This window comes from Oncorhynchus mykiss, chromosome 18, assembly GCF_057628025.1.
Source record: "Oncorhynchus mykiss isolate SJ-2025 chromosome 18, ASM5762802v1, whole genome shotgun sequence".
Classification (NCBI taxonomy): domain Eukaryota; kingdom Metazoa; phylum Chordata; class Actinopteri; order Salmoniformes; family Salmonidae; genus Oncorhynchus; species Oncorhynchus mykiss.
Genome location: NC_143039.1, coordinates 43989767 through 44013614, shown reverse-complemented (window position 1 = coordinate 44013614; position 23848 = coordinate 43989767). Strand labels below are relative to the sequence as shown.

Genomic DNA, 23848 nt, shown 5'->3' with positions numbered 1-23848 from the left:
CACACAGGCTCACAGACACACACACACACACACACAGACACACACACAGGCTCACAGATACACACACGCACACACAGGCTCACTCACAGATACACACACACACACACAGGCACACACACACACAGGCACACACACACACACAGGCACTCACACACACACAGGCTCACACACACACACAGGCTCACACACACACACAGGCTCACACACACACACAGGCTCACACACACACACAGGCTCACAGACACACACACACAGGCTTACAGAGACGCGCACACACACACACACACACACACACACACACAGGCTCACAGACACACAAAGGTGCTAACAGATTCATCCCTCTTCCCACCTGATTGCTTTCCCATTTTTCTTCGTAAAGATTTATGGGTAAGGGTGTGTTAGAGACAGGCTATTACCATGAGCTTGTTGAAGTCATCAGTCAACCAAAGTGGCGAAGGTGTAGCATCGTTCAGAGACCCTGCTAAGAGCTACACGCTCCCTGCTTTTACTTGTGTTAAGTTCACCCTCAGCGCTAGTCTACAATTATTCCACAGGTTGTGTTTGACCCTATTAGCTGGGATATACCTGTCTTGTAGATCTAGGTTAGTGTGTATTAGCGTCAAGCTAAGGCTGTTTTGATAGTCGAGTGCCATGAGGTGTTTTTTCCTTTGCAGACTAGAGGGGGGGTGAGAGAGTACGAGTTTCAGTTTATTAACACTTTTGTCTTCACTTTAAAACTGTAACATGTACCTCAAGCGTGAATATTGGAACAGAGCATCTCAAATTTGCTATGTACAACGGTATTTAAAGCACCAATGCGTCTGTCTGTTATCGCTATTTCGGTCTCCGGAAGAGTCTCCATTCCGTTTGATGTTTGCGGCTTGTCGTTGTTATCTGCTCCAGTGTCAGCAGTTCCTGTGTGTGTTGCTGAGAGGAGAGCGCTTGTCAACTCCTATCAGTCCAGCATTGTTGAGCACTCGTCAGGTCTGTCCCACTACACAGTACTAGGCTACACCGTCTCGGCATCAGCCCACTAATCCTATTTGGAAGTGCCTAGGCCCAGTTTGACAAGTATGGAGATGAGGGGCTTCATTGTTACTTGCCCCGTCGTCTCTCGAAAGATTTCAGGACAGTATTCTAGTAGTCGACGTAATGGCTTATAAGTTCATGTAGCCTATTTCACGTACTCTTCCTCAGTAAGGAACACAGTTGTATGTTCTATTTTTACGTAGGGCTGTTGCGGTGACCGTATTATTGCCACACCGGCGGGGTCACGAGTCTTATAAGGCCGACATATTCCACGTGACAGCTTAGTCACGGTAATAAAGGTTCTCCAAGCTCTGATGCTGCTGATGGTCATTAGTAGCCGACCAAACTTGCTTAACTGCCTGGTACTCGGTACTCTATTGTCCCTCTAATCACTCTGACATCGACACAAACATCATTGAAATTCGAATCAAACACTTCATTGAGAGCCCACGAAGCTCAAATTGCGCAACATTTCTATAGGCTATGCAAATTGCGGGAGAAAACAGATTGATGGCCTCTAATGAAAAGAGGATCCCATCAGCTTTCTATAGGCTAGGCCTCCTATATTTATTTCTCAACCTTCCTAATATTTAAGCACATTGCTTGTATTTACAACAGGAGTATAGCTACCTGGCTGGCATGAAAATCAAAACACGTTTCACACACGTTATTTAGTATATGTAAAGACAATACTTTTTTTAGGGTGCGTTACGGCCACACAAAGGGGATGCCGCCACTTGTTAATGCCTTGCATTTCCTGCTTGTCAAATTGTGAATGAGAGAATGATGAAGTGTGTACAGCATGCGCAAAAAACTAAGCAGAACTTAGGCCTTTCAAGCTACATCATTAGTCACATCATGCAGCCTTACAATGTATTAAAAATCAAAACATAGCCCAACGTTTGTAGAACAATGAAAGTTACATGAATAACTCTAAATTAAGCATATACAGTGAGGCAAAAAAGTATTTAGTCAGCCACCAATTGTGCAAGTTCTCCCACTTAAAAAGATGAGAGAGGCCTGTAATTTTCATCATAGGTACACTTCAACTATGACAGACAAAATCAGATTGGATTTTTAATGAATTTATTTGCAAATTATGGTGGAAAATAAGTATTTGGTCACCACTGTAGGAGTACCTATTTCTTTGTTAACCGCTCAACACAGAATAGCCGCATGTGCGCACTCCCTCAAATCGTTTGGAGATATATCCTTTTTATTTTATTCAGCTATGGTCAATTGTATTCCTCATACTACAAAATGATACCACTGAATTCTAAGCAAATCTTGTCTGCTAAATGAACTAGTGTAGCCCACAGCCATATGGCATAGCCAGATCAGGACCTAACATAAGGACAACTGAGAGTATGCTATTCTGTTCTTCTGAAATAGACATTTTCTTCATATCATGTTTCTTTAGACCTGCCTAACATAAATATTGGATTTATTGTGAAGTTGTAGGCTATATTAAAGGGATTTATTAGACTATTTAAAATGTAGATGTTCCAAAGTTCTGCATCAGCTTGTAGGCTGTGTGGAAGCCAGGAGATGCTTAAAATGTTTGTTAATTAACGGTCAATTACCACGAGACCGACCAGTTATTCGCTTGACAATCACTGGCTGACAACATTTTGTGACCGCCACAGCCCTAGTTTTATGTAACGTTTTTTTCTGTTCCAAGCTGCATCGTTTTGCCGTATCGTCCAGCTACAGCCTTGAAGCTACAGCCTTGAATTAGGGCTTTACATGCTGATTAAACACTCGGCATTCATTTCACTTCCGCAAACAACAAGCCAGAATGTCACTCTCCTTGAGAAAGAAAATGGACTCAAGGGGAGCGTGTCTGCCCTTCACGCTCCGAGCAGAGCATTCACACAGATGTGTGCATTGGCGCAGCATTTAGCCAGCTGAAGTGGAGTCATCATGTATGCCCTCAGTACATATTAGACCCTTGCAGAGGCTCTCGCTGCTCCCCTTTTCAAGCCGTGCACGATGGAGTGCTCTTCTGACAGGGGTGTGAGCCCACCGATAAGTAACCTCTCAAGGGACTCATGAATGAAAAAAGCCAGTGGATATTCTCTCGCCGTAGGGCGTAGCTCTGACTTTCGGTGCCCTGGTAACCAAATCACCGCTGGGGATCTATAGTGCTGTTCTTTAGTAACCGTGGAGGAGCAGCCTTAACAACAACAACACAGCTAGGTTTTTTTTTTTTTTCATGTTGAGGAACCTGAGCATCGCTCAACATTACTACCAGCAGCTAGCGGTCCTCATTGATAATCAAATCACAGTTGGAGTTTTTCTCTCTCTCTCTTCAATTATCAATGCGAAGACCGGCTTAGGCCTATTAAGGAATCAAATCACATCGCTCCGTGTGTCCGTATCACCCTTTTCAAAAGCCAATTCAAAACGTGGCACAAATGTCTATCGGACAGATATCTTATTAAAGGTCCCCAGACCCAGTATATACCCCCCTATGGTGTGTGTGTGTGTGTGTGTGGTGTCTAGTTTGTTTATTTCCTCTCTCCCCTCAGTCTCCTTGACTGCCGCCTCCCTGCCGCCCCTCCTCTACAAAAGCCTTCCCGCTCTCCATAGAAGGCTCTGGTTCAAGGGGAGCACCTCAGACCGGCTTTATTTGGAGCTGTGCCAGCGGTGTGTGGTGAGAGAGAAAGGATTTTGCTTTAGAATGAGCCCTCTGTAGACTCTGTCAAACAGCGAGCCGCTAGGCTGATGGATATCTGAGACGGTACTATAGGAGGGCCCAGGAGCCAAGAGAGAGCATGGCTTCTTCTCTTGCCTCGCAAGATGGCAGTCCGACAACACTGCTTTATGAGCTGTCCATCTTCTCAGGGCTACAGCGGTGGAGAGGTGTGTTGGGCCCGTCTGACTCTGGTGCTTTGAAGGGAGAGATTTGTTATGGCTGTTTTTTGAATTAAGGGTCTTGCAGTGCGATTGCAAGTCATCTTGGAATCTGACTCTGGCGTATTATTTGAACAACGAGCATTGTTTGTGAATGCCCTGTCAGGTTTGTTCAACCTCATTATTTGCATACAGAACATTCCTGGAATTGATGAGCTTTCCTGGTGATTTTTTTTTTTGGCAATTACCATCACAGTTAAGCAATTTGTACTTTTCGACAGGCATGACCATGAATGCAGACTGTTGTCTTGATGGCAAGGGTTATACGTGGCTGGCTAACTATGAGTACCCATGACTGGGGTTTGTGGTGGCTGGGCTTAAAGCTAGAGTGATGAGCCAATTAAGTTCAGCTTGAGTGGCTGGTTTTTGAAACTTCAAATGAAAAGGGTAATTCTTCCTGGAGTGTAGCGTAACTCACTGTGAAGTTTCTTTTTAAAGATGAGCTCACATTGTTTACCATTTTGTAGAACTTCGGATTAGACATCTGCCAAGTTGTGTTTTTTTTTTTTTTTTTTTTTTTTTACGAACCAAAAGGCATTGTTATTGTCAAAACACTGGGAGTCATGAACCAGACAGCTCACCAGGATGTTGAAAGTATGTCTGGAAAAACTGACTGGGATCACTGTTTAAGTCCAGACCACATTTTTTTTTTTTTTTTTGCAGTACTCATAGAGGCGAAGAATCAGACATGAACACTCACACAAAGACACAAAACTAAAGTCTGTGGCCTACACACACACACACACTGGCTAAACTCTGTGACCTGCTCACCTGATTTCAACCTATTTGCCTACGGGCTGCTGTAAAGTCACTCACACACAACCTCATCACACAACATACGATCCACTCACCTATACAAATCATACGCTCACAGTCAAGCTACATTTTCCTTGCTAGAGTAATGGAATAAACATGTTCAAATCGTCATTTGAGCATTGACCTAGTTCTCATCCACAATCCACGTACTAGGAAAATCTGTTGAATCACTGAAATAATTTATCCTCAGCCCTCATATTACTGCATGGTTACTGGTGTGTGAAAGAATACCTATGTGGGGGAAAAACTGCGTTCCTGTAATGGACAGCAGCCAGATGGTGATTTGACAGTCAGCCCCGGTCTTGGCCATCTTGCTGCCCTAGGTAAGACCAAATACTTTTCTGCCCTCTTCAAAACTAGAATTGTGTAGCCGACAGTGTCGACCCGCAACGCCATTTTATGGCTGCCCATCCATGTCATAGCTTTGAGAAACCAGACCGTTGCATTGGCTTTATTAGCCTAATCCTGATTCTTGATCCAGGCTTAAGACCAATCATTTTGACGATTTAAGATCTACATAGCAGCTACCCAGGTTTATCTGGAGTTATTTTGAGCCCATTTGCAGTGAGAGTCAATGTGTTTACACAGCAGGAAATGCAGAAGTATTTTCTTCTTCGCGTGTCAAAAAATGTATGAATAGGCCTACAATTGAAATCACCGATTCATGACATTTTTTCCCCCCCCACGGAGTGAAACTCCCAGACAGCAGTCGTGAGTAGCCTAATTTCATTCCATGTTGTCCAGTGCGGCGCAGCTAACAGCTGTTGACGGATATCAGTTTGAAACGTCCCTCGCCCGGAGCTGAGCGAGATCCACATCCCTTTTTGAGTTTTTAAAGGTGAATCGGTACTCCTCATTTGCCAGGTTAAGAGTTGGAATTCAAATTCGGCACAAAAAACGGAGCCCCGCTAGAAACGAGCATTTATCATGTTCTTGCACTGCTTAGTGCCTACTCGAGGGATGCAGAAAATACCTAAAGTGGAAGGGAATATAGGCCTTGCAGCTAACCAAAGAGTTTTCTCAGCCTTTAATTAGGCCTGTATTTTCCTGTACGCCTTTGCTTTCTCCCGAGTCTACTTCCTGTGGCATTATTATATATTTTTTGTGCCTTTTGGTGCTAATGATAGGAGGGTGTGAATATTATCTGATTGGGGATCGGGGCTCTGAGTGGAGAATCCATCACCAGGAAACTTTCCAACGCAAATATTCATAAAGAGACTAATGAGATCTCTCTTTGCCGCCTCAGGAAGACAGAGCCCAAACCCGGGAACGTTAGCGCTTATGCTAACATTTGGTTCTGCATTTTCCGTGCAGTTTTTCACAACTCCAATGTCAGATCAGCTGCTCTGTGAAAAGAAAGAAATACCTTTTATTTCCCCAGATGTTGCATTGGAAATTCAATGGCTTCGGTTTTACTAACTGTCTGTTTTTTTTCTCCATTTTCTTTTAAATGTCCCTTTTTCAATGTAATGCTTAGTGGTGGTTTCTCTGCTACGCTGGCTTTTTGTCTGGGCACATGCAGTGCATTCGGAAAGTACTCAGACACCTCCCCCTTTTCCACATTTCCCCTTTTCCACATGATTTGTATTTATTTATTTAATCTACACATAATGATAAATGATAAAGCGAAAACAGGTTTTTAGAAATGTGTGCAAATGTATAAAAAAATGAAACAAACATACCTTTTATTTAGGTAAGTATTCAGCCCCTTTGCTATGAGACTCAAAATTGAGCTCAGGTGCATCCTGTTTCCATTGATCATCTCTGAGATGTTTCTATAACTTGTTTGGAGTCCACCTGTAATAAATTGAATTGATTGGACATGATTTGGAAAGTCACACACCGGCCTATTTAAGGTCCCACAGTTGACAGTGCATGTAGGAGCAAAAACCAAGCCATGTCGTCGAAGGAATTGAGCTCCAAGACAGGATTGTGTCGATGCACAGATCTGGGGAAGGAACCCCCAAAATATCTGCAGCATTGAAGGCCCCCAAGTACACAGTGGCCTCCATAGTTCTTAAATGGAAGAAGTTTGGAACCACCAAGCCTCTGAGCATTCGGAAAGAAGGGGCTTGATCAGGGAGGTGACCAATAACCCAAAATGTATAACCTGTTTTTGCTTTGTCATTATGGGTTATTGTGTGTAGATTGAGGGAACAAAAACTATTTACATTTTTTAGAATAAGGCTGTAACGGATCAAAATGTGGAAAAAGTCTAGTTGTCTAAATATTTTTGTAACCTATCTTTAGAGAACCTGCAGTCGTCATGATGTGTAAAAGGTTGCCTGCGGTACGTGTGTCTAATAGCGATACTCACAGGTACCTCAAAGCTTGTCATGTTTAGATATTTATTTTTATGGCTCGGTGTGTCTTGCCAATCATGGCTGTTGGTTATTCTCAAGTTTGGAGATCCAACGTTAAAGAGCACTACGGGGATGTTACTCACCCAAGTGGCCCATATGTGAAATATGTAGCTCTGGCTTCTCCAAGATACAGGTACCTTTTCAATGCTATGGCTTGCAATGCCTCAGATGTGCCATCTTGTATGAAGAAGGTCTAAGGGAGTGGGATGCATCGGCCTTTGTTCACTCCTCTGCGCCATGTGCATGTATTGAAGTATGCCAATTTTGTCCGTGTGCGTGTGTTTTTGTGTGTGTGTGTGGGGAACACTTCTTCGGCTCAAAACCTTGGCCCGTCGATCGAGGCCCTGTTATGTTCAGTTGCGAAGCCTGAAGAGAAGAAAGCTTGTGTGGTCTGACAGTTGAAAGCTCCGGTTCGCATGTGGGAGACTGCTGTCCGGAGGGCTTTGAGCTCGGAGAGCAGAAGGCGGGGATTGCAGATCCTGTGAGCTCTAATTAAATGCGTTTAACCCAAGGTCATTCGTAGCAGAGAGCGGGAACGAGAGCGAGAGTGAGAGGGATATAAATGGAGGGAGAAGAAGCCTTCTCGGTGCGGTAAATGTTTTATTGAGTTCCTTTTGAACTGCTCCAGCTGAAGGGGAGTGCGTTAGCATTGCACCGGGGGGCTCCTGGCACTTGTGCTGCCTTTTTTTCTTCGATAGAAAAGACAAGGTCTCCGTGTTGCTGCTAATACTTGTTGACCTGTTGCTTTCGTTGCCCATCGTTAGCGTTTTTAGCCCAAACTGTTCAGATTCTACGGAAACCTGAAAATGCTTCGTAGAAGAGTAATTCTCTCCTTGGCGTTTCACCCTTCCACCAGAGGTTCAGCCGTCACCGTCTCATGTCATCATGGCTTGCTGTTCTCTCAGCCATCTGTCCAGCTGTGTCAGTTCCACGTCAGTCATTCACAACGGATTCTCCTCAGACGTCAGTGGCTGTGTTTGTTGTGTTTTTGACTTCAAACCCCAAGGCGGTGAAGGCAGAAAGAGGTGGGCCAGATAACAGATGGAATCGACCGAAGGCGGCCGGGCCCCAGTTCATTTCCTTCGCCTAAGTGCCCTACACTGCATCTGGGCATGCAAGCATCATTTTCTCTTCATGCTGCGCTATTGTTATGATTAGCATTACCATTAGCCGTTATTGCAATAGTAATTGCAGTCACTGTTGGAGCCGAAGCGGTTAGCCAGGCCTATTATGAGAGGCAACGGTTTACTTGCTCTTCTGAGTTGTTTCTCCATGATTGAGAGTGGCTTTCGTGTGTTAACTTTGTCGATGAAAATTACTGAGCTCTTAGTCAGAGATGGTTAAAGCCTTAGTGAGATTGTTATGACTTCCGGAGGTAGATTGTCAGAGGGGGTGGATAACAATGGCGGCTCCTCAAACACCTCATTTGGAGGGAATTACATGGTTGGATAGGAGTCGACAGCTCTTCACTGAGACGGTTCAAAGCACTAGATTACGCTTCCTCACCACAGTGAGGGGGGGGGGGGTCAAGATTATGCATTCAAGACGAGTGATTCTAAGAGTGTATCTGTGTGTGTACCCCATAGGGAGAGATTCGTATGTATAGGCGTCCTTGCTTGTCAAACGTTCTTTGAGCATGCATGGGCTGCTTGCAAACAGATAGTCGCGGTGTAATTGGCACTGTTAATGCTTCGTTCTCTCACCCCTCCCTTTACTCCATCACTCCCCCCCCCTCTCTTTTCCTGACAACTCACCTTCATCGTCTCCCTTTGAAATGAAGAGGTGGACATTCTTAGTGACTGAAGTCATGGCTCTCTGGCAACAATATCCCTCTGTTGTGGATTCTTTCTGACATTCTGACTGGGGATAATGAAAGGTGGAATGTCACGCAGTCCTGAAGGAGACTTTAGTACGCACCGTTACTGGGTTTAGGAGCCGGGGTTCCCAACAGATTCCTTTGCAACACCGCAATGGGATTAGACCCGGCTTCAGGAATTGAAACTACAATACGGTCATTTAGCTGGTGCTTTTATTCAAAGCGACTTACGGTTCAGTCACAGATGTTCAGTAGTTGCGACCCGTGCAGCCACAACTTTGGTGTCGTTGGCATCATGCGCCAACCAACTGTGAGATCGGAACCCAACCTCGGGAGTGTAGACTCGCGCTCAATAGATCCCATTCTATTACTGTGCCATGTTAAACCTCTGGCCTGTTACTTTAGTGCTTATCTACTATATGTGTGTGTAAATTGCATGTCAAACATCTGTTGTCCTCATCTCTTGCTTAATATCCAATTTGAGCCCCAGCCCTTACCCCCTATGCATTTGTGGAGATCTGAGAGGGACGCAATGTATGTGGCAATTCCACCTAGCCGATCAGAGAGCAAGGTGGAGTTATTACCATTTTGCTTAGGCCTACTTTTCCGATCCTCTCAGATGTACCGAAGAACAAAGTCAGGGGTCAATTTGGGATGGGGCTGCCTGTCTCACACTCCCCTCTGTCTGTAGCTGAGACAAAACAAGCTGCAGTGCTCCATCAGGAACGGGTTGCTAGGAGACCACTTAGCCCACTTCTATTATTGACTTATGATCCCCCCCCCCCCCCCCCCCCCCGTCTTTTCTTCCATCTCGCAAGCTAGCATTCAAACTCACCTTATTCAATTTTAAACACATTCCTTCTCTACCCACGATCAATTATTGTTCTGTTCCGATCCTTATTGGGATTTAATGATCGCTTCAGTCCAAAATGTGCCCTCTTAGTTCTGAGAAGGGTCCACCGCTACCTTCACTTTCATCTTGCACTGAGTAGATTTGTCTGACACAAGGTCGGACATACAGTTCTTCGGCGTCTTGAGTCTAGACTCCTGTAAAGAAGTCAAAAGGGCTTCTGGCAGACTTTCCGAGCAATTACGTATTTGTTCATTTTCTGTGTGGTTTCTGTGTGGAAGGTATTTCTTGTATCTGCCATCTCTCTGTTGTCTCCCTGTGTGTGACCGTCTCCCACTCCTCTCCTGGCCCTGTCTGTAAGTGAACAGCCCCTCTTCTCTCTGGGTCCCAGCCGTCCTGAGGGCACAGCTGCAGCTCGGCCGCCTTTCTCCCTGACCACGCCGCCGAGCGCTCAGGAACAGCTCTTCCCCGTACAGCTCTCGTCCTCTGACGGCTCCACTCACCTCGGGCTTAAAGGGGGGATTACACACACACACACACACACACACACACACACACTAGATACCCCACAGCCACAAAGCGAAGCCCAACAACAACCCCCTTCAAAGACTACCACCATCCCCTGCCCTTTGTTGGGGTGGGGACCAGAGTACCCTTTGACCCCACTGACCCGACCCAAGGTTCCACCCAGGCTTTAGCCTTAAGATGGGTCATATGAGACTGGACGGCTAACCAGGCTAAGGTGTGTCATATAACTAAGATGTATTGGTTGTAGCCAAAGGCCCACATTCTCTAGTGGCATTAGTCACGCCAAAAGACAAGAAACAATGCATAGAAACAATGACCCCTTCCTCTTAGGGTCAAACTCTAAGATCTAGCTTGAGGTCTGTGTGAATCACTCACATTTTTCCATAAATCTTCTCTCTGATGTCAATGCATGGTTCATTCAGGCCTATGCAAAAGTACATTTTCACATCAGGATTAAGCCCTTTATAGAGAGTCCAATCAAAAACACAATGGGTAAAATAGTATGTTAATCGTGTTAATCGTGTAGATGTACTCAAGCAATGGTCCAAACCTCATGTCTGTTCAAAAGTTATTGGAGTTTTTACCCAATGAAGATGGCCAAAATTAGGGTGAATAATTCAATGGAGGCCAGAGAAAGAACAATCATTAAAATAGCATTGCGTCAGCTAGGCAGGATGCTGTGCGAAAACGGCGACTAACTGACAGGCTCACCGTTGAACTCCTCTTTCTTCTCTAATCCGGAGGACATAAAACAATGTAGAGGTAAGATGGATATCAATTTTGAGACACGACGTGTAGTATTTTAGTATACGCTTTCATATTAATGTGAAATTCCTGTTCTGACAAAAACGAGCTTATCTCTGCGAAATGTCAAGCGTTTTCTTTTCAAAGCCTTTTACATTTAATTCAGCTCGTGTTAAATTGATATTGTTTTTTAGACCCCTTCGAAACAATTTTGCAGATGACCATCACAACATGTAAAATCATCAAAACTCACACCGCTCTATAAGTTTGGTTCTTCTCTTTCCTTAAGATTTTTTTCAAAATCGAATGTTTATGATATGTTAGACCCCACTAAACGATTCAGAACATGAATTTTTTTATAAATATTTTCTATGCATTTTATAACGAGTGACATTTCATCACCAACTGTCTTTTCACCAACCCTGGGCAGAGTGGGTGGACCCCCTACCATTTATAAAAAACAGTCGGTTCATTTTGTATAATTGCATTATTGTCGTACTGACGTCTTTTCCCCCCCTCTTGTTTTCTGATTCATGCTGCTCCTGTGTTTTTGTTTCCTTGTTAGCCTCTCAAGTGTACGGACGGGCGCACACACACACACACATACACACACACACACACACACACACAGCACTCCGCTCTCATTCACCCTCACTGCAGCTGTTCCATCAAAATCTCTATCTGGCCAGGCATTATCCCCTGTGCAGCTCTCCTCTTGTCATGTGATGTGAGGGTTTGCTGCTTCGCCTTTTGGATATGTCAGACTCGCGCTGAGCTTGATGGCTAGGGTTGGTGTGAGTAAGAAATGATTTGTGTTGGTTTGTGTGTGTGTTTGAAGAGCGAGCAGAGAGTCTAAATACTGTACTGTGACTGTGTGAGCTAGGGAATCATCCCACTCCCTGAAACCTTTAGCGATCAGCCTCCCACCACATCCCCATTCGAACCAGGCCATCTTTATTAATTCGCCCATTTATCTTTTTATTTGTCAGTCTGTGTTTTATTGTATTTTATCTCATGCTGTGCTGCGACCTGGGACCCATATGGCCCTGAGTTTATTGTGGTTTTAGCCTTTTAGAGGGAATAAATTAGAATATGTTTGCAAGTTATTTGAGTTCATTAGGTTTCCAGTCACTTTTTGGAGGAGTGGAGGGCCTGAGGGGCTGAGCTGGGCCTGGGAGGCAGATGGGACCAGGGCCATATGCATTGGGATTTTACTAGCTACCCATGTTCTGCACATTAGTTATGTGCATGCGCATTGCAAACGCTCAGTTAGTTCATTTCTCGGCGGCCCAAGCTTTTCCATATTGGTATGGTTGTTGTGTGCTGCAGATAAATGGCCATGGCTCAATGGATAAATACGGTCTGCTCTGTGCCATCTATTCCAGCAGCTCTGATGACAAATGTATGAGTTTTAAAGGAGGCAGCAGCAAAGCACGTGCTGACATGTCAAACTCCGAGACACTCACTATCACACACACGTATACTCACACTCGGATGGCACACATGCACCCCAACACACATACAACACTGCATTATCGTGAGGGCCATCTGGAAATGAAGTGCACTGCCGTATGAGACACAGCTGGTCTCCAGTGTGTGTGTGTACGTTCTGGACCTCTGACCTGACTCGAGGCATGGAACAGGGAGCCAATCACACGGACTCTGAAGTGTGTGTAAGACTGTACACGTGAACTGCCTTGGTGCTGTGCGACTATATCGTGCATGTGTGCGTGACTGTGTACACAAGTACGTCTGGGGGAGTTGAGAGTCCCTCTAAAGGTCTACCCTTGTCCTCTGGAGGGAGAGTTACAGTAGGCATCAGGGAATCCGAGTTCTGTGCAGACGCTAAATGTAACAGAAACAATGGACTCAATCTACCTTGCTGTGGAAAACAGCGAGAAAGAAATCGTAGAGGACAAATTGAAAAGATTGCATTAGATAAAGCCATCACAGCGAATTAGTATCTCGGCAGAAGGGACCCTTGTTATCTGGGTATTTCTAAAATATTCGGGCTTAGACGTGACAGGGGGATGGTAGGCTAGGAGAAAGTGCTGGGGGGGGAGCTACGAGGTATGACTGGGAAGCTGATTCATTTGGCTGTCTAGAAGTTAGCATGCCATACGGCTGTGTCGCTCACTTCACTGCACTTAGCTTGAGTGTTTTTCTTTATGGTAGTAGAGCCTTATAAATTTATGCTAATCTAGCTAGCACCTTGACAAGACTGTCCTGAGGTACCTGTTTTTGGTTTTGAGTCCTTGTTTGGAGTTACTCAGCCTATCCAGTCAAAACAAGCTAATGCTATACGATCACCTTTTGCTCCACTTTGACCCTTGAATACTAAGAATAACCAGAATTTATTACCTTTTCCTAATGGCAACCCAGTATCTCTTGATGGAATCCGAATGTCAAGATCTAGGTGCCGTCTGATAACAAGAGCGAACTGTCTTGTCTCAGTTAAATACGTTTTAGCCTATTTAGGAAGGGACACCTCTCTGAAAGCCAGTTGGTTTGTAAGTGGAGTGTTGGTCTAATACTGGATTCTGGACAGCAAGTGACCGTAATCGGATTCCTGCATGTGTAGCCGTTCCTCATGGCCGTCATGGGATCCTGCACACAGCCTGTGTGTTTGTTTGGGGAAGCGGACCTAAGGGTTACGTTATGCTAGGATGCTAATTGGAACTAGCATAAGCTAGCTAATGAGGCCCTATTAGGGTAATTAATTAGTTGTGAAGGAGAGCGTGCAGGCTCGGTGAGCGAGGAGTTAGAGAAGACCGGACACACACCACAGGGGCAGGGCATCCAGCCGCAGGGATGATGGGTGGGGGAGTACAAGGGGTGATGGTTACGGGGCCACGCATGCACGTGCACACACACACACACTAGTCAGTCACACCTCACTGCCTGTCAGTTCCTCATATTTACAGCCACACGCATGTGCGCACAGATAATCGTTCCCATGCAAATACACAATAACATATGTTCCTGATTTACAGCACACAAGTACACTGCCTGTGTTAATCAGTCAAACTGTACCATGCAGCACGTCTGACTCACTCATAGGCATTCACTCACACACTAGGGCTGTGGCGGTCATGACATTTTGTCAGCAGGTTATTGTCATGCAAAAGACTGCCGGTCTCACGGTAAATGACCGTTAATTAACATAAACACGGTTAGCATCTCCAGGCCCCCATGCATACAAGCCACATACAAGCCACATACAAGCCACCGATGCTCAACTTTTGGAACATCGTCCTTTTTTCCTTAATAAATCAATTCAATATGAACCATAAATCCATTATTTATTTTTGCCAGGTCTAAAGAAACATGATATGAATAAAATGTATTTCAGACCAGAATGAGTTTTCTTTACTGTATGTTATCTGGCTATGCGCTATGCCATAGGCTGTAGGCTTGTTCACTTAGCAGACAAGGTATGCTTAAGTAGCTGTGTCGTTATTTTTATTATATGATTTTATAGTAAGGAGAATATAATAAAATAGAAAGGACATTTTTTCCCATTCCGAAGCGGATGCACATAAGAAGTGGCTCAGAGTCATCTATGATTCACCAAATGATATTTTGAAAAAGGAAGCAAAGTACTTTAAACATATGTTTTCGTTTGTCTCCTCTCACCGAAGCTAATTGTATGGATTTCTAAAAAATAATAGTATCAAATGAACAGCCATACAGAGACTCATGTGAAGGTGAAATTAGGGGAGGAACTTCTTGATGCAGTTAAAGCCTTTAAGTCTGGGAAAACATCATTATAAAAATATTGTCAGACATTCATTCTAATCAGACAGATTTTTTTTACATAGACGATACACTGGCGATAATATCAGACAAGTACTGGAAACAATAGAACACCATGAAATATCTGGGAAACCAGGCCTGCTATTCATAGCGTACTTTGAAAAGGCTTTTGATAAAGTACGACTGTAGTTTATATATAAATGCCTAGAACATTTCAATTTTGGAGAATCTCTTATAAAATTTGTTAAAATAATGTATAGTAACCCTAGGTGTAAAATAGTAAATAATGGCTACTTCTCAAGGTTTTAAACTGTCAAGAGGAGTAAAACAAGGTTGTCCACTATCTGCATATCTATTTCTTATGGCCATCAAAATGTTAGTTATTAAAATCAGATCCAACAATAATATCAAGGGATTAGAAATACTAGTCTAAAAAACAAAGGTGTCATTGTACACTGATTCGTGTTTTCTTTTAAATCCACAACTTGTATCCCTCCACAGCCTCATAGAGGATCTAGATCATTTTTCAAACCTCTCTGGCATACAACTAAATAATGAGTGTACTATAAGTATTGCGTATACAACTTTCCCATCCTGTGTAGTTTACCAATAACGTGGTCTGACGGTGATGTGGACATACTCTGTATACATATCCCAAAATAATAAATTATCTCTCCAATAAATGTTTATAGAAAGTTAACAAAAATAGATAAGATCTTGCTACCATGGAAAGGACGATACCTGTCTATTTGTGGAAAAATCACCCTGATTAACTCTAGTCATATCCCAGTTGACCTATTTGAATATAGTCTTGCCTCACCTAGTGAACAGTTTTCTTTTGTTATTATATGAGAAATGTATTTTCTTTTATTTGGAATGGCAAGCCAGACAAAATTAAATGGGCCTATTTCTATAATTAATATTAATTCGGAGGGCAGAAATGACTAAATATTATAGCATTAGACCTCTCGCTTAAGGTGTCAGTCATACAAAAGTTATACTTAAATCCGAACTGGTTCTCTAACATGTTCACGAAAGGCCCTTTTCCCTTTATTCAGATTACAACCTCTCACTTTCAGTTATTCAAAAAGGAAATCCTCTCCCAAATATCGCTATTTTTAAAACAAGCCATAGAAAGTTGGTTGCGATTTCAATTTAATCGACCAGAAAATACAGAACTAATACAACAAATATTGTGGTTTAATTCAAATGTACTAATTGATAAAAATAAAAAATTTAAATTCAAAAAATTATAATCTTCGTAAATATCATATATAGGACTGGTGGAGTTATGTCACACATGCAGCTAACAAAAACATATGGAAATGTCTGCTCTACACCAAATTACAACCAACGAATTGCAGCATTACCACAAAACTGGAAGAAGTGGAAGGGGGTTAAAGTAAGGAACTTGTCTGTCGGCCCTCCATTAAAGACCATAATTGGATAAAGAAAGAGATTTTTGACGTATTGATTCGATGTCACATGGTTTATGAATTGACACGCAAAATTACGCCGGATTCAAAACTTTTAATTTTTCCATTTCAATTATTCTATAGAATTCTTGCAACCAACAGAATGTTATTTATATGGGGTACAACCATACTAGCTCTGCATTTTACTGCGAAGAGGCAGAATCATTAGATCATTTGCTTTGGTACTGTCCATATGTAGCCTGTTTTTGGTCACAGGTTCAGGAATGGCTGAAGAATTCCAATATTTACCTGGAGCTAACCCTGCAGATAGCACTACTGGGCGATCTGATAAGTCATAGTCAACCGATCAATAATATAATAATACTTTTAGAAAAAAAATGTTGATTTTAAATTTACAATCTGTAGGAACAATGAGAATAGAAAGGTTCAGAACTTTTTTTGACACATCACATCACAGTGGCCCCGACGAGGTGAATGTTGATTTTGGCAGCCCCCCCGGCACCTCGTGATTCAGAGGGGTTGGGTTAAATGCGGAAGACACATTTCAGTTGTACAACTGACTAGGTATCCCCCTTTCACCAGTTGAAAAATATATGGCAAATAGAAATCCAATATGGATGGTGTTAAGAGATAGATGGGAGGGGTTGAATGGAGCTGAAGGTTGGGACTAACAACTAATAACAAGATAACTAATTTAAAACGTATATAGGTTAAGAACTTTTTGGAAAGAGCACAAGTACACTGCCTGGAGGGGGGAGGTAGGGTTGGAGGGTAATATTATATATATTTTTTATAACTTTTTTTTTTTAACTAGGCAAGTCAGTTAAGAACAAACCCAGACGCCACTGGGCTAACTGTGCGTCGCCCTATGGGACGCCTCTAGCACTGCAGTGCCTTAGACCGCTGCGCCACTCGGGAGTGAAAAAGGTGTGTATGTGCAAAAATATATATGGGGGATTGGAAGTGATGCAGACAATTACATTGATGGAAGCTACAATCTATCTGCAATATTAAAGCTGATCTACCCCTAAATATAAATAATAGACACTTATTTTTCAATTTTCTATTTTTTTAATGGTTCTGTTTAGCGTAAAAGGGATACGTTAGATTTGAACGTTATTTTTCAACTTTAGTTGTGAGTGACACAAACCTTAGAATGTCTGTGACTACAGGCTATTTGATTTGAGAAAGACACTAAAGAAAGCTTGCGCTCTGTTGCTTGCCTCAGGCTGCACACCCATCAGACTAATACATTTCATCAGTATGCACTGGAATAGTGTAGGCTGCCTATTCTTTTTCAGTTATATCCTGGGTAGGCTACTCCGGTTATTTCACTCCAGGCTCCATCCACTGTTTGAGGAGAATGCAGCCTCGTTGCGCAACAGGTCCTATTCCGCCCAAATGACATGGGCTCTCCAACCCTGTTCCTGCAGCTACCCAGAGCTTAATTTGGGAAACCAAGTGAAATCTGTTCAGGAACATCGATAGTAACATGTTTTCCAAACAAAAACCTATTTCATTAAACTGTTGACAGCCCCTCTCTCTGTGCGCTCGAGAAAGGAATAAGGGAGAAAGAGGAGGAGATGGAAACATGGTGGAGAGATGTAGCTGAAAGTAATGTCAGCCTAATTTACGTATGAAAATATAAAAAGTGCCCTATTACTAGGCTATTCAAAATCAAAATACAAAGATTCACTATAATTGTAAGCTAACTCTGTAAGCTGCCCTGCACTGAATCAACAGCATCACCTAGGCCTATATGTTCTCTCCCAGACTCATGGATAGAACATTTGGAGCGTAGCATAAGGTAACCAACCAGTCGTTGTTTTAGGCTTTGAAACAACATGCACAACAACCATATTTTCCACTCAGTTTCAACCTGTTGTTGAACTTCTTTCTTTTAAAAGCACTACAGTTTTGATATGTTTTGATGTGATTTTCGATAGCATTTGCATTGATGTCAGAGTGGCTGGAGGGACAATAGAGCCCTGAGTACCAGGCCATTGGGTACTATCAACAACACACATGTCTAGAGTGCATAAATGGAGATTACCATGACTCAACAGTCACATGGCATTTTACTGTCGTCTTGACTGCAGGAGTGGCAGGTAATACGGTCACCGCAACAGCCCTACTCTCACCATACGCTCAGTCTTAATCGCTCTTTATTAATTCACTATCACACTCTCTCTCGTGCGCGCGCCCTCTCTTTCTCGCATGCATGCAGGCGCGCGTACACCTCCCATGGCCTTGAGTCATGCAGTTCTGACCGTAGCATACGGCTAGCTCACAGGCATGACAGTATCATAGTGGCCCTAATCCTCCGTGGTACGGTGTTCCTTCCATCCCGTCTCCTTTGTTACGGGTAATCCACACAGCTCCGGTCCTCACCGTCTTTGCGTCTTCAGACAGACGAAAGCACATCTTGGCCCTCTTCAGGCAATACATACACGGTAATAACACACACACACTGGGAGAGACAAGAGATCTCTTGGGCTAATGTGACAACCTCATCAAAGTCCTAACTTTGATCACTTTCTGTGTTTTTGGAGAACATCGAGGTTGTTTGCGGTTTTGTGTTTTCATCACTTTAGAACGAGCGGGCCCGGAGGGAGGGTTTGCTCTAGCTAGCGTCTGTCAGATACCCATACTGCATCAAGCCTGACGGCAGTGCACTGCTGGCGCCTTGCCCAGGAAAGCCCCACCTCCTCCCTCTGAGAAACCTGGCTAAAGGGGGACTAAGGAAAGAGCTTTGATTCTGAGAGTTTCTTAAAAATACAAATAAATATTAAAAGAAAGTAGATTTTAAAAATAGAAAAAATCCATCTGGATGTAATTAAGTCACTCTTCTTAGCGGAGGCACTAAACGGGTGTTGCAATGGCAACTGAAAGTTGTTGCCGGTGGGTCTGGTTGAGAGGGTCACCTAATTGCATCAGACCTGTAAAAGACAGAATTTATTTCATTAAGGGCTAATTCTCAGTCCATCTCATCTGAATTATATTTCCTCAGCATTATGCTATGTTGACTTCATTTTCCAATGTTTTCACTCAAAGCACGGCATTCTTTACAATAGCCTACTCATACGCTGCCCCTTTCTCTCTTTCTCCCTCTCTCACGGTCTTTCTCTTTATTTATCTATCTATCCCTCACACATAAACACTTTCACACACACACACCAAAACAACACACACTCACACCGCCTGTGGGCTCCTCGGTTCGCTCAGCTGTTGGCTTCCTCCTCGGCAGCTCAAGGTCAGCAGGAAGACAGAGCTCTGCTGTTTGAGAGAAATGAAAATGGAGAGGAGGAGAGGGAAAAAACGAGGGATGGAGAAAAGGAGAGTGATCTCTACTGTATCCCTCAGCCGGGGACCAGTGACCCTACTAAGTGCCCCAGCTAGCCGACTGAAGGGGCAAGCAGTGGACAAGTCAGGGGTCAGGGCCCATCCTCTCTGGCTCTCAATGAGACAGTAGAAGAGACAGAGGGTAAAACCCTTTATATCCTAGAACTTAGTATTTTACCCTGTTCTTGTATTAAAGTCAGAGTGGGTCCATGCATACAGATGACACGTACAGTACCAGTCAAAAGTTTGGACACCTACTCATTCAGGGGTTTTTCTTATTTTTTTTTTTACTGTTTTCTACATTGTAGAACAATATAGTGAAGACATCAAAACCATGAAATAACACATGGAATCGTGTAGTAACCAAAAAAGGGTTAAACAAGTCAAACTATTTGAGATTCTTCAAAGTAGCCACCCTTTGCCTTGATGACAGCTTTGCACACTTGGCAAAAACAAACATTTCAAATTTGGACTCATCAGACCAAAGGACAGATTTCCACCGGTCTAATATCCATTGCTTGTGTTCCTTTGCCCAAGCAAGTCTCTTCTTCTTATTGATGTCCTTTAGTAGTGGTTTCTTCGCAGCAATTCGACCATGAAGGCCTGATTCACATGGTGTCCTCTGAACAGTTGATGTTGAGATGTGTCTGTTACTTGAACTCTGTGAATTTGTTTGGGCTGCAATCTGAGGCTGGTAACTCTAATGAACTTATCCTCTGCAGCAGAGGTAACTCTGGGTGTTCCTTTCCTGTGGCGGTCCTTGTGAGAGCCAGTTTCATCATAGCGCTTGATCATTTTGCGACTGCATTTGAAGAAACTTTCAAAGTTCTTGAAATGGTCCATATTGACTGACCTTCGCGTCTTAAAGTACTCATGGACTTTTAACACGGCACATCTGTTAATTGAAAGGCATTCCAGGTCAACCTCATGAAGCTGGTTGAGAGAATGCCAAGAGTGTGCAAAGCTGTCATCAAGGCAAAGGGTGGCTACTTTGAAGAATCTCAAATATAAAATGTTTTTATTTAACACTTTTTTTGGTTACTACATGATTCCATATGTGTTATTTCATAGTATTGATGTCTTCACTATTAATATACAATGTAGAAAATAGTCAAAATAAAGGAAAACTCTTGAATGAGTCGGTGTGTCCAAACTTGACTGGTACGTATATCAAGATGGTACAAGGGTGGTAATGTATTGCTTTAGATGGAATTAGACATGCACCTACTGTTTGCACAGGTCTGTAATCATGTTGTGTAATCTACACCATTATCACCATACATAGATCCATAAATCAGTTGTCATAAGCTGACACTAGCTGTCATGACAGTTTTTTTTTTAATTGAAACGTTTTACATTTGAGTCATTTAGGAGACGCTCTTATCCAGAGCGATTTACAGGAGCAATTATGGTTAAGTGCCTTGCTCTAGGGAACATTGCGAGATTTTTCACTAATCGGCTGTCTGCTGTAGGTATGTCTATCTAGCTGTGTCTAGAATTAGTATTTTATTAGGATCCCCATTTAGCTACTGTCAGAGCTGCAGCTACTCATCCTGGCGTCCACACAAAGCCTACAACATGACATAATACATAACATTAAGGCCGTGGCTACGGATACAGCGTTTTCCGCCCACACCTTGCCCGACCCTCCGGTAACCTCTTTCTTGAAGCGAAGGATCCGGATCACGTACTGCACGTGTTATTTTTTTCGCACACATTTGTTTTTCTAACGAAGCCGCTGCTCAAACTCCCACTCCCTTCACGTTTCGCGCTTTACTGACCCTCTTCTGAACCATGATGCTGTATAGCTGCCTCATATTTCTGAACAGCTGAAACGAAAAGCCTGCGGCGATTTGAGAGAACATTCCCAAAACACACATTATGAAGGCCACAATCTTCTGTCTGTTTTAACGGGATGTTGCACAAGCCAGGACGCTGTCCCTACACTTTGGACATATTTTGTCTGATGGCGGAGGCTAATCTTTATAGTTGCTGCCATATCATAGTTCCTGGGGGGGAAAAAATAACATTATTTGACTGCCTGTCTGCCTCCTGCGCAGTTTAGCCAACGTTTGCAATGAGGATGGGGGGGATATATCCGTATTTTTAACCTGGGCTAATTGGGATACAAACTCTGTATCCGTAGCCACTCATAGACAATTACAGCTGAAGGACATAATTATGTAAAACATAACATAACATTTAATGGACAGGTACAGAACTACATTTACTAAATAAACATAAAGAAAATACAACACATAGCATGAATAGACAGGTACAGATCTACATACATTTCTAAGAACAAATACACGTTTTTATATTCTTATGCCTTATCCATCCATGCAACATGTACTCATAATTACGGCTACACTGCGGTCATCTATTTTTGTTATTTGCTTGCTCTTACAATCGCAGGTCCTTATCCTAATCGTGTTCTGTAAACACTAGCGAGAATCCCACAGCATTAGGAACCGCCCGTGTCCTTGGTTCTCCCGTTTTGACGTCAATACTATTCCTAACAATGTTATTCATAGATGTTACTGGACGCAATGGAAATGCAACAATTCCTCCAGCTAAGGCGCCAACCACAGTTGTCATGTGGATCTTTTTAGAGATCCAGCGGAGGAGCTTCACATACGTCCTTCGCCCTGTATAGTGCACAGAAATGAGCTAAACCAATGAACTAAGCCTTGTTAAACGGTTCAATGGAGTATGTTGCAACCGTTTGCAGTCTACCGCCTGTAAAGGGTTAGCTAAGCTATAGTGTGCATGGACTTTGGACGTATCCATAAAATGAATCAAGTCCCCTCTACGGAGTTTCCTCCGGTTCTCATGCACTTGTTTTGCATTTCCGCGCCCCACTCACTCCCAGCAGCACCCGCCCGTCACGCACAAAATAAGAATACACTTTCATACATTTCAGGATGTATGGTAAACTGACCAGCCTGTCATATGGAGCAGCACGTCCTTGCTCTACTGAGGCATTGCTTTCTCTGAGCACGCCCTGATGCCAAGGGCACATCGTGTCTTGAGCATTAACCCAAACACCAGATGTGCTCGGGAGGGAGATGCTACAGCTACTTAGGGCAGTCTGTCTCATTTGATATTCTGTGGCATTAAGGCAAGGAGGGACACGAGGGTGGCCGCGCTGCACTGGGAGACAGCTGGTGCAGAAATATGTATGTCCCCTGCAAACGTGGCCACCGAGGTGTGTGTGTGTGTGTGTGTGTGTGTGATGCATGTTGTGTTCTAACTATATATTACATATGTGACTTTCAGCACCGACTAGTGCGGCGCGCAGGCCATTTTATTAGTTGTTGCCGTGTGCGAGAGTGACTGTGTGTGTGTGTGTGTGTGTGTGTGTGTGTGTACCCGTTTGTGCTTTGAATCCTAGCGGTAGATGTGTCCCGGCTATTGCCCTCCAATGTTACGTGAGCCTATGTGCGGATTGAATACACAAAAACACACACACCCTTCCGTTAGTGTCGGTAAACAGCAGCAGCCCTCTGCATACACCATGGAGAGAGAGAGAGACCGGGATAGAGAATGACTGCCCTTTCACCTTCACACCATATAGACCTAAATGAGATGATGTACCGCCTCCACTCTTTTAACCTCCTAACCTAAAGGACCTGTCTTTAGCTGACTCTCCCTTGCAAGTTCTGCAGTAGTGGCTAGAATGGAAGGGAGAGGGGAGGGGGGAGTGAGTTAGGAGGGTCAGTGGGAGAGAAGGGGGAGAAAGAGAATAGAAAAGAGAGTTGAAAAGCACTCTGTGACAACTGAAGACGTAAAAAAAGGGCTTTATGAATGTGATTAAGAGCGAATTGGACTGAAAGGCAATGGAAGAAACTCGATTGCATTTCCTTGATCCCTCGCGAGCTCTCTCTCTCCGCCTCCTCAAAACCTATTGGATGAGAAGGTCAGAGTGGAGAGAAGTGGAGTCAAGGAAATGCAATTGAGATTCTCCCAATGACAGGAGAGGAGAGAGAGAAAGATGGGCAGAAAGTCTTTCTCCTGGGCCTAGTAGAGGTTAAAGCCCCAGTAAACGGCTGTCTGTGTGAAATGGGAAAACAGCTTCATATTCTCATCCCATCTGTGTTACCTACTCTCTGCTACCCTGTGTGACTTCACCTGTAGTGTGTACACTACTCCCTCTGTCTGGGCATGATTAAGAGCGTGCGGACAGACACAGACAGTCCTGTAGTGTGTACACAACCCCCCCCTCTTCTGTGGCTGATTTAACCACACACAC

At 43.5% G+C, this 23848-nt stretch overlaps 1 protein-coding gene across 1 annotated transcript in view; it reads left to right on the top strand.

Moving 5' to 3' along the window:
* The window catches only part of ext1b (exostosin glycosyltransferase 1b), a 111939-nt gene that overhangs the window by 41943 nt on the left and 46148 nt on the right, over window positions 1-23848 (top strand). The window lies entirely within an intron of this gene.